Source organism: Pelodiscus sinensis, chromosome 1 (genome assembly GCF_052426305.1).
Source record: "Pelodiscus sinensis isolate ZL-2025 chromosome 1, ASM5242630v1, whole genome shotgun sequence".
In the NCBI taxonomy this organism is placed as follows: Eukaryota; Metazoa; Chordata; order Testudines; family Trionychidae; genus Pelodiscus; species Pelodiscus sinensis.
The window spans coordinates 333,579,903-333,595,470 of record NC_143052.1 but is presented as its reverse complement, the minus strand read 5'-3'; the positions used below and the strand labels follow the sequence as shown (position 1 = coordinate 333,595,470).

Here is a 15,568-nt window from a genome sequence, read left to right as displayed (position 1 = left end):
AACTTTGGAAGCCCCAGGGGCCACAATGATACTCACAGCACATGTCGAGGGCCACAACGTAAGTGTGGTTGCATATACATGCAAATATATATGCAAATACATGCAAATACAGGCAGTCCCCGGGTTACGTACAAGATAGGGACTGTAGGTTTGTTCTTAAGTTGAATCTGTATGTAAGTCGGAACTGGCGTCCAGATTCAGCCGCTGCTGAAACTGACCGCCAGTTCTGACTTACATACAGATTCAACTTAAGAACCCCAAGCGTCCCCAAGTCAGCTGCTGCTGAAATTGATCAGCGGCTGATTCCAGGAAGCCCGGGGCAGAGCAACTCTGCCTCGGGCTTCCTGTAGTCAGCGCTGGTCAGTTTCAGCAGCGGCTGACTTGGGGACGCCTGGGGCAGAGCAGCTGGGGTGCTGCTGGGTTGCTCCAGTAGCACCGCTCCTCGGTGCTACTGGACCAACCCAGCAGCACCCCAGCTGCTCTGCCCCAGGCGTCCTGATTCAGCCACTGCTGAAACTGACCAGCAGCGGCTGAATCAGGACCTGGGGCAGAGCAGCTGGGGTGCTGCCGGGTTGGTCCAGTAGTGCCCAGAGCGGCGCTGCAGGACCAATCGACAGCACCCCAGCTGCTCTGCCCCAGGGTCCACAACAAAAGCCTGGTCTGCTGGGGGGGGGGGCACACTAGCTGTGCCCCCCCCCCAGCAGACCAGGGACACGGGGAGCAGAGCCGCAGCGGCAGCGGGGTGCCGCGCCTCTGAGGCTTTGCTCTGGCCCAAGGCCCTTATTTGCCTATTTTAAGTGAGGCAAGTGATATATGTGCTTTCCATACAGCTCTTCCATTACGTAGGTCTGTGGACTGATGGCTATGATGTCCAGGCTGCAATTTCTTACAACCAACCCAAAACAAGGGCTCTAACCTGTGAGATTTCCTGAAGTCAATAGGAGTGGAGGAACCTTGCAGGATTTGTTTCACAAATCTCTCCCTTAGGGCTTCTCTACACTACAAAATGAAGTCAACTTAAGTCAATGTACAGCAACTGCAGTAGTTCACATTCACACTTGCTCTCTCTATCAGTGGTGTGTGTCCTCATCAGGAGTGCTTCCACTGACTGAAATGAGTCATTGTAACACACTGATATGTAGCCCAGCAGCTCTGGGGCTGACAACTTCAGCCTTGGGGCTGACAACTTGGGGCTCACAGCTGGGCCCCTCACCACTGTCCACCCCAGCACTGATTGCCCCATCTGTCAGCCATAGAGCTCACCCAGTGCTTAGCTGACAGCTCAGGACGTCAGCATTGGAGAAACTGGGGGGAAGGCTCCCGCTGTCAGCCTCACTTGGGGCTAAGAGCCAAGGCGCGATGTTACGTGAGGCAGTGTCTACATCACGGGTGGGCAACAGAGCCTCTGTGGGCTGTATCCGACCCACCAACTGGCCCACGGATGCCCTGTTGCTCCCCCACCCCCAGGCCAATCAGGGCCTGGGGACAGGGGAGCACGCAAAGTCTCCTCCCCCACCAGGGGTACGGGTGCCTAGAGGAAACTGCCAGTTATTCAGAACAGCTGGCGGTTCTCTCAAGGGGGGCAGGGGCAAAGACATCACTTGCTCCTCCACCCCCAGGCCAATCAGGGTTTGTGGGCGGGGGAGCACAGAAGTGCCCTGGCCCTGCCCAAGGCCCTGCCCCTTCCGGGGTGGCCCAGGGCCCCTTCAAAAATTTGTGAAGTGGCCCCCCTTCTAAAATTATTGCCCATCCTGTCTACATGGACATTGACATAAGTGCTATGTATCTCGTGGAGGTGGAGTTACTATGTTGGTGTAGCAGAGAACTTACTTCAGCAGAAGCAGCGTCCTAATGTAGATTCTGACAAAATAGGTCAACATAAGCTGCCTTGCATTGGCCTACCTCAGTAGTGCAGCCCAGGCCTTATGCTGCTGTAACGGTTAGAGCAGATGTGAGCTATGCTCCTGGGAAAGCTTCTCCCATTGGCAGAGGGACTCCATCTCCTTGAGAAGTGGTAGCTATGTTGATGGGACATGGCTCCCATTGACATAGTGCTTTTGGTATAACTGGTATAGAGTTTAGGTTGGTATAACCACATCCCTGGGTGCGTGAGTAAGTTTGTAGCGTAGACCAATCCTTACTCTCTGTTCTAAATCAGGGAACACATACTAGTGATAAGCATTACCTACCACTCGGGGAGACAAACACCTGTGAGGGAGCTGGTAGGTAAGATCCCTTGGAAAGCAAGTCTAAGGAGAAAAATAATTGAAAAGAGCAGGCAGCTTTAGAAAGAGCCATTAAGATGGGAGGTAGGGCAAAAGAGCACCTGGCTTAACCAGAATTTCAATGATCTAAAAATCAAAAGAGTCCTATAAAAAGTAGAAACTAGATCAAATTCCAAAGATGAATATAAACAAATGCCACAAGTATGCAGGAGCAAAATTAGAAAGGTGAAGGCACAAAATAAGATGAAACTAGCTAGAGACACAAAGGGGAACAAGAAAACATTCTACAAATACATTAGAAGCAAGAGGAAGACCAAGCACAGGTAGGCCATTACTCAGTAGGGAAAGAGGGAAATAACAGAAAATGTGGAAATAGCAGGGGTGCTTATTGATTTCTTTCAGTTTCCACCAAAAAGGCAGGTGGTGATTGGACATCTAATGTACCACTGAAATAGGAAGTAGGATCAAAGGCTAAAATAGGAAAAGAATAAGTTAAAAATTAAATTAGATGTCTTCAAGCCATCGGGGCATGATGAAATATATCCTAGAATACTCAAGGAGCTGACTCAGCCATTAGCAATTACCTTTCAAAAGTAATAAAAAATAGGAGAGATCCCAGAAGACTGGAAAAAGGCAAATATAGTGCCAGTCTATAAAAAGGGAAATAAGAACAATCCAGAGAATTACAGACCAGTCAACTTAACTTCTGTACCTGGAAAGAAAATAGAGTGGAATCAATTTGCAAACATCTAGAAAATAATAAAGTGCTAAGTAAGAATCAGCAAGAACAAATTTTGTCAAACAAACCTGACAGATTTCTTTGACAGTGTATGCTTTTGTTACTGTCTTATATGACTTCTCATTAACAAGCTAGAGAAATGCAATCTAGATGGAGCTACTATAAGGTGGGTGACAAACTGGTTGGAAAACTATTCCCAGAGAGAAGTTATCAATGGTTCACAGTCATGCTGGAAGAACATAACGAGTAGGATCCCACAAGGATCAGTTCTGAGTATGGTTCTGTTCAATGTCTTTATCAATGATTTATATAACTTCATAGCAATTACACTTACAAAGTTTGTAGACAATACCAAGCTGGGAGGGGTTGCAAATGCTTTGGAGGATAGGGTTAAAATTCAAAATGATCTGGACAAACTGGAGAAAAGATCTGAGGTAAACAGGATGAAATTCAATAAGGACAAATGCAAAGTACTCCTTTTAGAAAGGAACAACCAGTTGCTTACATACAAAATGGGAAATGATTACCTAGGAAGGAGTATGGCAGAAAGGAATCTAGGGGTCATAGTCAGTCACAAGTGAAATATATGTCAAGCACGTAACACGTTGCAAAAGAAGCGAACAAAGGCAAAAGAAGTAATTCTTCCACTCTGCTCTGCGCTGATTAGGCCTTAGCTGGTGCATTTGTCCAGTTCTGGGAACCACATTTCAGGAAAGTTGTGGACAAATTGGAAAAAAATCCAGAGAAGAGCAACACAAATGATTAAAGGTTTAGAAAACATGACCTATGAGGCAAGATTGAAAGAACTGTTAGTCTAGAAAAGAGAAAATTAAAGACTTGTCTTCACTGCTGCAGAGATCGACACTGCAGCAGTTAATCTTCTGGCATTTGATTTAGTGGTTCTAGTGCTGCCCCCGTCGACTGCGGTACTCTTCACAGTCACTAGAAGTAAGGGAAGTCAATGGGAGAGTTTCTCCCTGTCGACCTGTTGCTGTGGGGACAGTGCTGAAACTCAGTTTAAGTTATGTCAACTCCAGCTATGTTATTTATGTAGCTGAAGTTGTGTGCCTTAAGCCGACCTTCCAGCTTTAGTATAGTTCAAGGTGATTAGGGAACGGAATAAATCGCCTAGGAAGGTAGTAGAATCTCCATCATTGTAGAATATCCATCATTTAAGAGCAGGTTAGGGATGATCTAGATCAGCAGTTCTCAAACTAGGCCAGGACCCCAAAGTGGGACACAACCCCTTTTGAATGTAGTCACCAGGGCTGGCTTAGACTTGTTGGGGCCTCGGACTTTAGCCCAAGTCAGCTGCCCTGGGTTGGGAAGCCAAAGCCCAAGGACTTCAGCCCTCGGTGGTTGGCCTACTGCCTGGAGCTTCAGCTCTGGAGTTTCAGCTTTGCCCCCCTGCCCAAGGCACCCGGTCTTGGGCTTTGGCTTCCCAACCCAGGGCAGTGGGGGTTGGACAGGCTCAGGATTTGTCCCCCCCCCCCACCTCCTGGGGTCATAAAGTAATTTTTGTGTCAGAAGGGAAAGGCATAATGGTATAATTAAGTTTTAGAACCCTTTGTCTAGTTAATTCTCAATCCTGCTATGAGTACAGGGGACTGGACTAGATGACCTCTTGAGGTCCCTTTGGGTGCATCTACACTGCACCATAGGTCGAAATAAGATATGCAATTTGAGCTATGCAAATTGTGTATCTTATTTCCATGTTATTTCAAAATAGCTCATTTCAAAATTTGGAGCCGTCTACACAGTGCTTATTTTGAAATGAATCACTATTCCAAAATGTCCCTTACTCCTCGTGAAATGAGGTTTATAGGGACGTCGGAATAGCGAGCCCATTATATTTTGAAATAAGAGGTGTGCTCAAAACACACTGAATAGTTATTTTGGGATACCTCTGGAATTTGGAAATAGCAATGCAGTGTAGGCATAGCGTTCAAGTCCTATGATTCTACAATTCTGTGATTATTCTGTAACACAACTATTATTATTAATTGCATAGTATCATGAATGAGCTTTGGAGTCAGTAAGAAGTAAGCTCGGTGTAATAGGAATTTCTAAGCTTCAAAAGCTATTCAGCTCAGGTAATTTCAGATCATTTCTTGGTTTTGTCTTCCAATATAAATGCATCTGCTACAAAGGTGATATTTCATAGGGATTTGAAAAAAACATACCTATTCAAATCCCAGAACATTTCTGCATGAACAAAACTAACTGGAAAACACTGATTCATTTAAGAACAATTAAAACAGATGATTATACATCTTTTTACAGTCACTAGTTGCTTTTGGCAGCAGTCAAAAGGAATTTTCCCGTGCCCTAGAGTCTTGATAAAACAAGACCATGGTTTTCTAAACAAAGGAAATAGAATTATAGTGATAATTTCTGTGGTAATCAACACTTGAATATGCAGGAAAAACTGGAAATGTAAAAAAACTGAAACTACGGGTACATCTAGACTACATGGCTCCATCGACGGAGCCATGTAAAATAGTTTACTCGGCATCATATAGGGTACGTCTACACTACCCCGCTAGTTCGAACTAGTGGGGGTAATGTAGTCATCCGCAGTTGCAAATGAAGCCCGGGATTAGAAGCCTAATCCGAACTAGCTACTCCGTGCCGCGTCTAGCCGCGCGGCACGGGGTTCGAACTAGCCGGCATTTAAAAATGGCGTCGGCCGGCTTCATGCAAATGAAGCCCGGGAAATTCAAATCCCGGGCTTCATTTGCAACTGCGGATGACTACATTACCCCCGCTAGTTCGAACTAGCGGGGTAGTGTAGACATACCCATATATAGTAGCCCAGTGTCTGTGAGTCTGTAATGCTGACGTCCATGGCCACGCCCCCTGGCCGTGTACGTCAGCACCCCGCCCCCCCTTCCCCTTCCGCTGTGATGCTCTGTGCCGCTGAGTTGGGCCCTGGTGGGGGAGCAAGCGGCGGCAAGCGGCCATTTGGGGTCTGCGCTCCCCATCCATGGCTGCTTGCCGCCGCTCGCTCCCCTGCCGGGGCCCAGCTGAGGGGCGCAGCACTTAGTGCCACGGCGGGAGGAGAAGTGGGGACGGTGACATACATGGCCATGCCCCCTGGCCATGTATATCAGCACCCCACCCCCTTTCCTCTCTGGCCGGGGCTCAGTTGAGCGGTGCAGCGTGAGCGCCACTCAGCTGGGCCCCGGCGGCGGAGGGGAAGGGGGCGGTGATGGACACGGCCCCGCCCGCTGGCCGTGTACATCACCGCCCCGCCCCCCTTCCTCCATGGTGGCTGGGCTGAGTGTTGCGCGCATTATATGTGACTTTACAGACCAAGAGCCAGATTTAGTGGCGAGTCTAATATGCATGATAACTTTCCACAAATTTAGTATTAAGTGTCCTCTGGGTTTGCCCAGCTGTAAGTGACTAGCTCTGTCAGTGGAACCCAGCAAACAATTATGTTGATGGCTCCACAAGCAGGGACAGCATCTAGCTCAGGATCTGAGTTGCACTGGCTATATAGGGCTAACCAGAGTAAAAGCTTATTTGTGTCTCTAACGTCAGCAGATGGGAGTACAGGCAGGGAGTGGATGAAAGGCAGAGTCATTTTTACAGTCATTTTTCAGATGGGATATAGAGAAAGACAAAGTTACTCACTAATGTATTGAGAAGTCATCGTAGCTATTTAATGCCACCACACAGTACACAGGAAGTATTGGTGTTACAGAAAGATAAATTTCACTTAGAAGAAAGCACATAGCCTGAACGGCAGGCTCCTGCTTCTGGAATGCTCTCTATTCTTCTTTGGACTAGGGTTACATACAGTACTTTGCTTCCTGGAAATTAAAAGATAACTAGGCAATATTCACACTAGCCTACTTGGCACTTAATGAGAATGAAATTAATTAACAAAAGTCAGTGACATTGCTCAAACTGCTCTTGGAAACTCAGTACAGTGCATGTGCAGTTCTTCTGACACACTCATTTTTTGTATTCATTTGCCATTCTAAGCATACCTCACTATAATGCAATGTGTGGTTCCTCCCACCCCCAAAATAAACAAAGTGAATATATATGTGGATAGCTAGAAGCCAAACATGAGCGGGGCGGAGGAGAAGGATAACCATGGCTGATTAAAAATTAACTGTAGTAAAATTAACTGAGTCCAGTCAGGATGTACAAATTCTGCCATTCTCCCAGCTAAACAATAACCTCGGGAAGGAGTTAGCTTCATGGGAGGTAAGGTCACATGCCTTTCTTCAATCTGCATTTATGACTGGGTTTAGAGAAGGGCAGTTGGCACTGGTTTTATATTCAACTGATTCCTTATTTCTGGTTTCACTCTAGTCTGCTCAGGGATGAAGAACACTATTTGATTCTAACATGCCTCTCATCCATTCAGCCTGCCTAACCCACATGATCTGTATGGAGAACAATGAGATTTTACTTTTTCTTCTTTCCCAAATCTTCCCTCAGCAAATGGTTAGTTTCATGGCTAAAAGACACAGGACTGGGAGCCAGGAAGCCTATGTTCCATTTTTGTCATTGACACAGGTTTTCTGTGTGACTAAATCCCTCTATGCCTCAATTCCAAGACCTGTGAAATGGGGATAATAAACTTAATCTGATTCTCAAGAACAAGTCTGAGCTAGTCTGTCACTTTATACTTTCATTATTTTTTTCTGCTTCCATTCATTGAGGTGCTCTCCAAATAAACTGTGAAGCATAACCTTCTTCCTGCATTTAGTTACTTATTATGTGAGCCATCCAAAACATACTGGTATCTATTAGACCTGGACAATGTTCTTGGCACTGTGCAAGACCTGAAAGGAAGACAGCCCTGGCCCCGAAGAGCTTCCTGCCAATAGGCCAAACCCAAGAAGACAGAACACACGCCATACCCGGCAGAGGAAACAACATCAGTTTATTGCTGATTTTTCTAAAAATAATGTTTGGCGTGGTTCATGTTTTGTGGGACTCCTGAAAAGAGCATAGCAGATGATTGCAAATAAGAATGTTCATTTTCTGCTTTAATTTAATAAGATGCTGTTGGGTTTTCAAAGACAGACTATTAACAACAATACCAGTTAAGTCATTGGCTTAGGATTGGCCTAGGTTCAAGTCCCTGCTACTCCACAGATTTCCTTGGGTGGGTCATCTAGGCTGTCTGTGTATTGGCTTCCCGTCTGTAAAATGGGAATAAAAGCACTGTCGGGCCTCATGAGTGTCTGTGAGACTCCAGCCAGTGGAAAATGAAGCAACCCAAGCAGAGAATATTGTACTAGAGCAGGGCTACTCAACACGTGGGCTGCATGCGGTCTGCGGCCTGTTTAGGGAAGCATGCAATCAGAGTAGGCTGAGGCAACCAGCCATCCTACAATAAAGTGTAGAGTTGAGCCTCTCTGTTTTTTAAAGGAGCAGCCTGCTTTGTGTGTCTCTGTTTCTGGGGTTGTAATTAGGGTTGCCAGATGGTTTTGACAAAAATACTGGACACACTTGATCTCAGATGGGGTGGGGGCGCAGCTGGCTGCGGGGGAAATGGGATTGGCGGAGGAGAGGGGGGGGAACTGGCCAGTCGGGAGCAGAGCTTGTCGGGAGGGGGCCAGGAGGAGAGGGTCTAGCCAGGGGAGATTGGGCGCGCGGGGGGGGGGGGGGGGGGGGGGGGGGGGGGGGGGGGGGGGGGGGGGGGGGGGGGGGGGGGGGGGGGGGGGGGGGGGGGGGGGGGGGGGGGGGGGGGGGGGGGGGGGGGGGGGGGGGGGGGGGGGGGGGGGGGGGGGGGGGGGGGGGGGGGGGGGGGGGGGGGGGGGGGGGGGAACTGGCTGGCAGGGAGCAGAGCTGGCTGGAAGGAGGTTGGGGGGAATGGGGCTGGCTGGGGGAGAACTGGCCGGCGGGGAGTGGGGCTGGCCAGTAGGGGGTCGGGGGGAGCGGGGCTGGCTGGGGGGAAGAGCGGGGGGCAGCCACCTGGCAGGAAGCAGGGCTGGCCCTACCGCACATCGATCCCGGGGTGCTGCCAGTCCTGTGCATGGTCCCAGTGAAGCGCATGGGTGAGTCCGGCCTCAAGGATTCCATCCTGCCCCACCGCTGCCCCCCTCTACTGTGTAGTTGTGTATTGCCTGGCTGGTAGACACTCTCACATAAGCCTGTCTACCAGCCAGGCAGTACGCAACTACATACTGATACTCATGAATGATAATAATAAAACTTATTTAATTAGAAAATACCGGACATTTATACGTCCGGTATTTTCTCAATTTGTTTCCTGGACAGGAAGCTCAAATACTGGACTGTCAGGTTCAAAACTGGACACCTGGAAACCCTAATTATGTGACAGCATTCCAGATTTTAAGAAAAAAATACTGTTGTTACAAATTTCCACCTGAGTATTTTATGCTTGTATCTAACTTTTCAATGTGTCTGCTATAAACATAATGTGAAGAATCAGAGGTTTATTATAGGGATGGTGCTCAGGTCTGACTGCAAGCAGGGCCTTATTGTTGACAAAAGCTAATTGATCAGATCTGGTATCAGCAGAGAAATATGCATTACAGGAAATAAATACACCTAAACCATTGTGGCTAAGGGCCGACTGAAATACATCACAATTCAATGCTACTGTCCAAAAAGGAAGACTGTAAAATCCTGGCCCTAATTCAGTCAATGGATGTTTTGACTCCAGCAGGAGCAGGATTTCGTACAGATGAGGTAAGGAATCTGGGGAAAGCCATTACTTATAAAATTATGGGCCAGATCCCTGGCTGCAGTTGAGGACTACCCAATGGAGCTCACAAATGGGCTACAAAGGTGGCTTTAAGCCACTTTATCTCCTCTGATTCTGGGCTGGCTGTGCACCAAGCCTGGTCTCCTACAATCCATTGCTGACTGCCAGCAACTGCAAAGGGATCCATATAGTAGCAACCGGGGATCAGCAGGACATCTGGGCTGCCTCAGCCATGCCTACTCGGCTGGCTACTGCATAATGTGAACTACTCCATCCTCTGTCCTAGCTTTATGCGACTGATGGATCCTCTTCAGGTAATTTGGGGGTATTTTTTGCTGGTGATGCAGTATAGTGTGGGTAGAATACTAGTCTCTGGCCCTTTATCCTTTCAAAATCAAACATGAAACCGATACATTGTTCAGCTTAGGCTTCAGAGCCTTCTCATCATGTCATACCCCTTATTATTATGATTATTCTTTTGTAATCACTGTGGTAACCAGATTAGATGCTCTGAAATAAACTTCAAAACAGGCTCTTTTTGGAAAGCTACAGTTTAGAACATCCCTCTGGGATACAGTCTTTGGAAGCATTATGTTTTAATATGCACTTATTTGTCCAAATATTAAATAATCAGTCATCAAATTGCACAAAATCAACATGGCAATGCAGTGATTTTATAGGCTTGTTTACACATAGATGGAAGACTTTTTGTCAATTGTCAGATTTATTTCTAACTCTGGGAAATAGTAGTATGTGGATACTAATGAAAAAACAAACAATCCAATCCAAGAGTCAACTCTATTCTATTCTATTCTATTCTATTCTATTCTATTCTATTCTATTCTATTCTATTCTATTCTATTCAGAGATTTATAGGGCAAAATAAATCTTGAAATAATCCATTTGTGGGAGAGGGAACAAGGCTGCCTTCACTACTCATGTAAGCATTTCTAAAGCTGTCGTTGCAGGTTTCAGGTGGTTAAACCAGAATATAATATCAGCCTCAGAACATGCACCTTCCAAAACTCACTATAAAAAGCCGCACACATTTAAACTTCCAGGATCCTGAGGACTGAAAGTAGATTTACACTAACGAGCATTTCAAATATTGTTTATGAATTAGTCAAGACAATGTAAAAAAACAAACAATCAGATTATCTGTACTAATTAGTGCACAAGTATTTCTGATGGAGACCATGATCCTACAACTTCTTTGGCATGGCCAGACTCCCGCAATATTCATGGACCCCCTTGCATCTCTAATTGGGATTCTATGAAGGGGAGAACCCATGGCAGGATAGGAGACTTTGTCATGACTTTTTGATCCAATTCATAGTTTTCCACATAATTTTCAACCTTTTTGACATCATCCTAATTTAGGACATTAGAAAATGGCTCTTCTCTCGTTTTCTGAAATGGAGGAGTTGGTGGCAGGGGCTGAGAGCGACAAACATCAGACAGAACACTTGTGAGGCAGCAGAGGGATGGACCAGATGCCCTAATTCCATTCTGAATTCTGATCAACAAGAGATAATGAGCAGCATGCCTGTGTCTGATCGCAATTAGTTGCACTTATTCGGGCCTAAGCAAAAAACAGGACTATGTAGCACTTTAAAGACTAACAAGATGGTTTATTAGGTGGTGAGCTTTCGTGGACCAGACCCACTTCCTCAGATCAAATAGTGGAAGAAAATTGGCACAACCATATATACCAAATCGTGCCAATTTTCTTCCACTATTTGATCTGAGGAAGTGGGTCTGGCCCATGAAAGCTCATCTTCTACTAAACCATCTTGTTAGTCTTTAAAGTGCTACATAGTCCTGTTTTTTGCTTCAGCTACACCAGACTAACACGGTTACATTTCTATCATTATTCAGGCCTAATCTCTCTCATGAGTAGGCCCTGCTACTAAGTGCTCTTCGCGTACCCTTTGCCAATCCCAGTGGAATGCTTCATACTATGATATTCAATAGTACAGTTCCCCTGGGGTTTCAAGACTCAATTGAAGACTTTATTCAGCCTCAATTTTCAGCAATTGCCGTATTTTTAAATATAACTCTGGGAATGACCCTTGTATTTTAAAGGACTGTAGGAAAATTCAGCCACAGAGCTCCTATTAAAGTCAATGTGTGGTTAAAATCTGTGCAGTTCTGAAGATTTACAGCCTGGGTTTTTGCATGTTTGAAGCAACCACAGCTCTCAATGGTTCATCATCAGTGCTAATCTGTGAAAATATTAGGCCATTAAGTGAGTATTCTGCCGTACTATGTAAATACATAGGTGTGGATGGATCAGAGTCATGCTTCTGGCAAGACAGTAGGGATCCCATCTACCATCCAATCAGCTGCAAGAATAGACTCTTATACACGGCCCGCACTTGACGTGCAGAATGAACCACAGGTTCAAAGTCAGATAGAAAGCAGAGTTCATTCCTTAACCTGTTCTGCACTTGTGACCTCCAATCCCAGCTCTCACAGCATGATAGACACCAGATAACATCTAGGCAATTGAGAATCAAAGAGGGGAAGAATATACCAGTGTACCCGCATTAAGCATTGCAAAGGGACACAAGCAGTGCATAGTGTACTGTATGCACTGTCGTAAGCAGCAGTACACTATATCAAAATTGGACTTCATCTATTAAACCCGGGAAGCACACACCCTTTATTCATTTTACGTGCTAATGTGAAGGTTAAGGCAAGATCAAGTTTGCTTGGGGAAGTTAAACTAAATCCCAGCCTGATTGTATTTCCTCCTCATGCTGAGAAAATTCCACTGTGACCCACACTTACACTTTTAGAATGCACTGCAGGGGGCCCCATGGATACGTGAAGAACTTGGACTAAGTGTGACAAAGAGCACAAAAAAGGAAAGAAAAATACTGATACAGTATCAGGGCAATTTGCCTTCAGCTAAATGAAGACTGATCTGGCACATCCAATCCTGCCTAAGGGGATATATTTATTAAACTGTCCTTATCTCCATTTTAAATTGCATGTATCAGATACACAAACACTAATGGCTATGTTTTCAAAAGTCACATGCCTAAGATGTGTATTGCTTGCTAGAGACTATGCTTAGCAGTTTATCTTCAGGACTCTGCACATCAGCAATACAGCATTACATGTCAGAACTACGGCATTAATGTTAAAACATTTTCATCTATTCACCCCACGCATAGATGGAAAAGAGCTAGTATGGCCTAACTACTATCGCCTTGGCGGGCACAAAATTGTTTCCTACACTTACGTTTTCTAATGTTTTGTTTGGTTCTACTTAGAAAAGCCTCCCCAAACCCTGGTGCACCCACGACTTCCCTTGAGAGAATGTTCCACAGCCTAACAGATCTTACCTCACAATAATCAAATTCTCTTTTTCCTTTCGCTTTCATCCCATTATTGCTTGTTATACACCCTGGCATGGTACTTATCCCACAGTAATTTCTCCTGACATTAAGAAGCACAAACAGTCACTTGGGCTTAATTAACAGCTCTGATTCTCTTTCCTGAGAGGTTCTTGAAACCTCAACCCATGGCATCTCTTTTATTTTCAGTTTCCCTATCAGCCTTTCTCCCACTGCTCTTCCTTGCCCTCTTGGCCCAAATTCTTGACTAACAATACTCATGCCATGTGACAAGAGCTCTGCTCCCTGCTGTGGTTTCCCTAACCCTCTCCTCCATAGCCAAAGCCCTCCCGCCTTTATTTCCTTCACAGAGAAATCTCTTCTGCTACATCCCTGATGTCCCACTTGTCCTGCCATCTTGATTGCATCTCCTTCCACCCAGATACGTAGCCACAATTTTTTTTAGCTGGCACCTTTCCCTTAGCCAGCAAAGGCATTCTCTTGCATCGCCTAGCCCTGATCAACCCTTGCTTGACCTCAAGCTGCTCCTTTGAGCCTCCCTAATCAGAGCAGCCCCCAGCCCATGTCTCCAGCCCAGGGTGAATGGAAGGTCTGCAGCTTCCCACAGTTGCCCAGGTGGCTCTTACCATGATCTGGCTGTGTCTCCAAGGGCTGTCCTCCTGTTGGAGCTAGGTTGTGGTAAGAGATACTCATGCAGCTATGGGGAGCCACAGACTCTTCACCTGCTGTGGGTAAGGTCCCAGGGGATGGCGGCAGGGGGTTGCTCTTGGGCCCCCTCATCCCAGGCAGGTGCAGAGGGAAGAGATGGAGTAGGGACAGGAGCAAGGCCATGGAGGGGGTGGGGGCTCTGCCCTTCCCTTTTGGGAAGGCTCAACCACCACAGTAGTTGGAGAACGTAGTGACACTTACAATGGGCTGTTTGAAAGGGCATTGTTTATATAATTGGTTTAAAGCAGCAGAAAAAAATATTCCAATCATTATAACTGCATGTTGTGTTATGCGTAAGATTTGTGTGAACAAGGGGAAAGCCTTACAGATGGGTGGGAGGCTGAAGTGTGGAAACTTGCCTGGAGGTTTGAGCAATCAGCAAGGCATCCCATAGGGAAACACAAACAATTGGGGGAATACTATAAGGAATGCCTATTGTTCATATTTTGAGTCTTATGGTTGAATATGCTAGTCTGTGGGGGTTGCGTTGGGATACAGACAATGCGAACACTAAGGTATTGTATGTGTGTGGTTTAAGTTTAGCATTCCCTGTGTGCTTTTGCACCCCCCCTACATTATTCCCTCCTTATTTATAGGATTTTCTGTGTTAGTTGCAGTGATGATTCACAATGGCTATACGGTGAATGGTTTTTATTACAAAATAACAATAAAAATAATAAAAAAGTTTTAATGACACCTCTGGAAAAATCATATCTTTGTATCTGAAAACACGTCACCAGTCTGCACAATAACCATTTATACAAAATCCTTTAATGAATGCAACAGCACAAACAGAAAGCAAAGTCCAATAACAAGAACAGTCTAAATATAACAGTTTTGGGGGGAGGCAGGGAGGGCATGAAGTCACAGGCAAGTATACATCTTGCCTCTGGTTCTCTTGTCCGTATGGCTTCTGGGGTTGGGTGCCATGGCTCAAAAGTGGCTGGGACAATGCAGGGCTCAAAAGAGCTGAACTCCCTGGTTCAAGTGTTCCCAGAGTCCAGATGTTGGGTCAGAGAGATGAACGGAAGTTGTGGGGAGCTGTGGGGATCTGACAGCTAGGGGTTGCTGCTGGTCCTAGGATTCAGCATTGCCCAGAGGCTGAAGGACAAAGCTGGATCCCAAAGTACAGGACAGGAGGGCCTGCTAGTCTAAAAGGAGCATGTTTTGCAGGAGGGCATTCTGGCTCAATGTCGATGAGCTGCTTCTGCATTTCTCTGTTGTTTCCCATGCTCTCCTTTGCTATGGTGATGATGGCCTTAGCTACTACTACCATGTTTTCCTTGGTCAGTGCAATATTGTCCTTGGCTCCTACCACAATTTTCTGGGCAGCGGCTGCATCTGACTCTCCTGCTAGGTCCTCCTATACAGTCTCCACCTCTCAGACAGCCTGGTTTTCCTCTGACTCAGCTGTGAGTTCTGCAAACATATCTTCACGAGTCTTCCTGTTTCTCCCCCTCGGATTGGCCAGCCTGCCAACAGCACACAGAAGCCTGGGCCTTGTTGGTCTGGCTGGTGCAGATGCTGTGGGAGTAGTTGCTTATTGTTCATTTCCCAGACAAGTCCTGATCACTTTTTAAATGTACGTTTGTGTGACTTTTTCTCCGTGAGACTCTTCCCAATCTTTAGGATGGTAAGTGGTCTGCCAGCAATAATAACAAATAATAATTGCCGAAGTTCTCTTCAGGGCATCTGACTGTTCAGCCCTGGCCTAGATTTCTGGCTGGAAATTGGATTCTGCCGATGCAGGGCAGGAATTGGTCCAATGCAGCAGGGCAGGACTGTGGCTGGCCTGCCAGAGGGCTGACATCAGGATCCAAAGTCACAAAAG

General features: G+C 46.2%; 1 protein-coding gene across 2 annotated transcripts in view; it reads right to left on the bottom strand.

Moving 5' to 3' along the window:
* The window catches only part of ME3 (malic enzyme 3), a 165,872-nt gene that overhangs the window by 60,591 nt on the left and 89,713 nt on the right, over window positions 1-15,568 (bottom strand). The gene's annotated exons all lie outside the window — the stretch shown is intronic.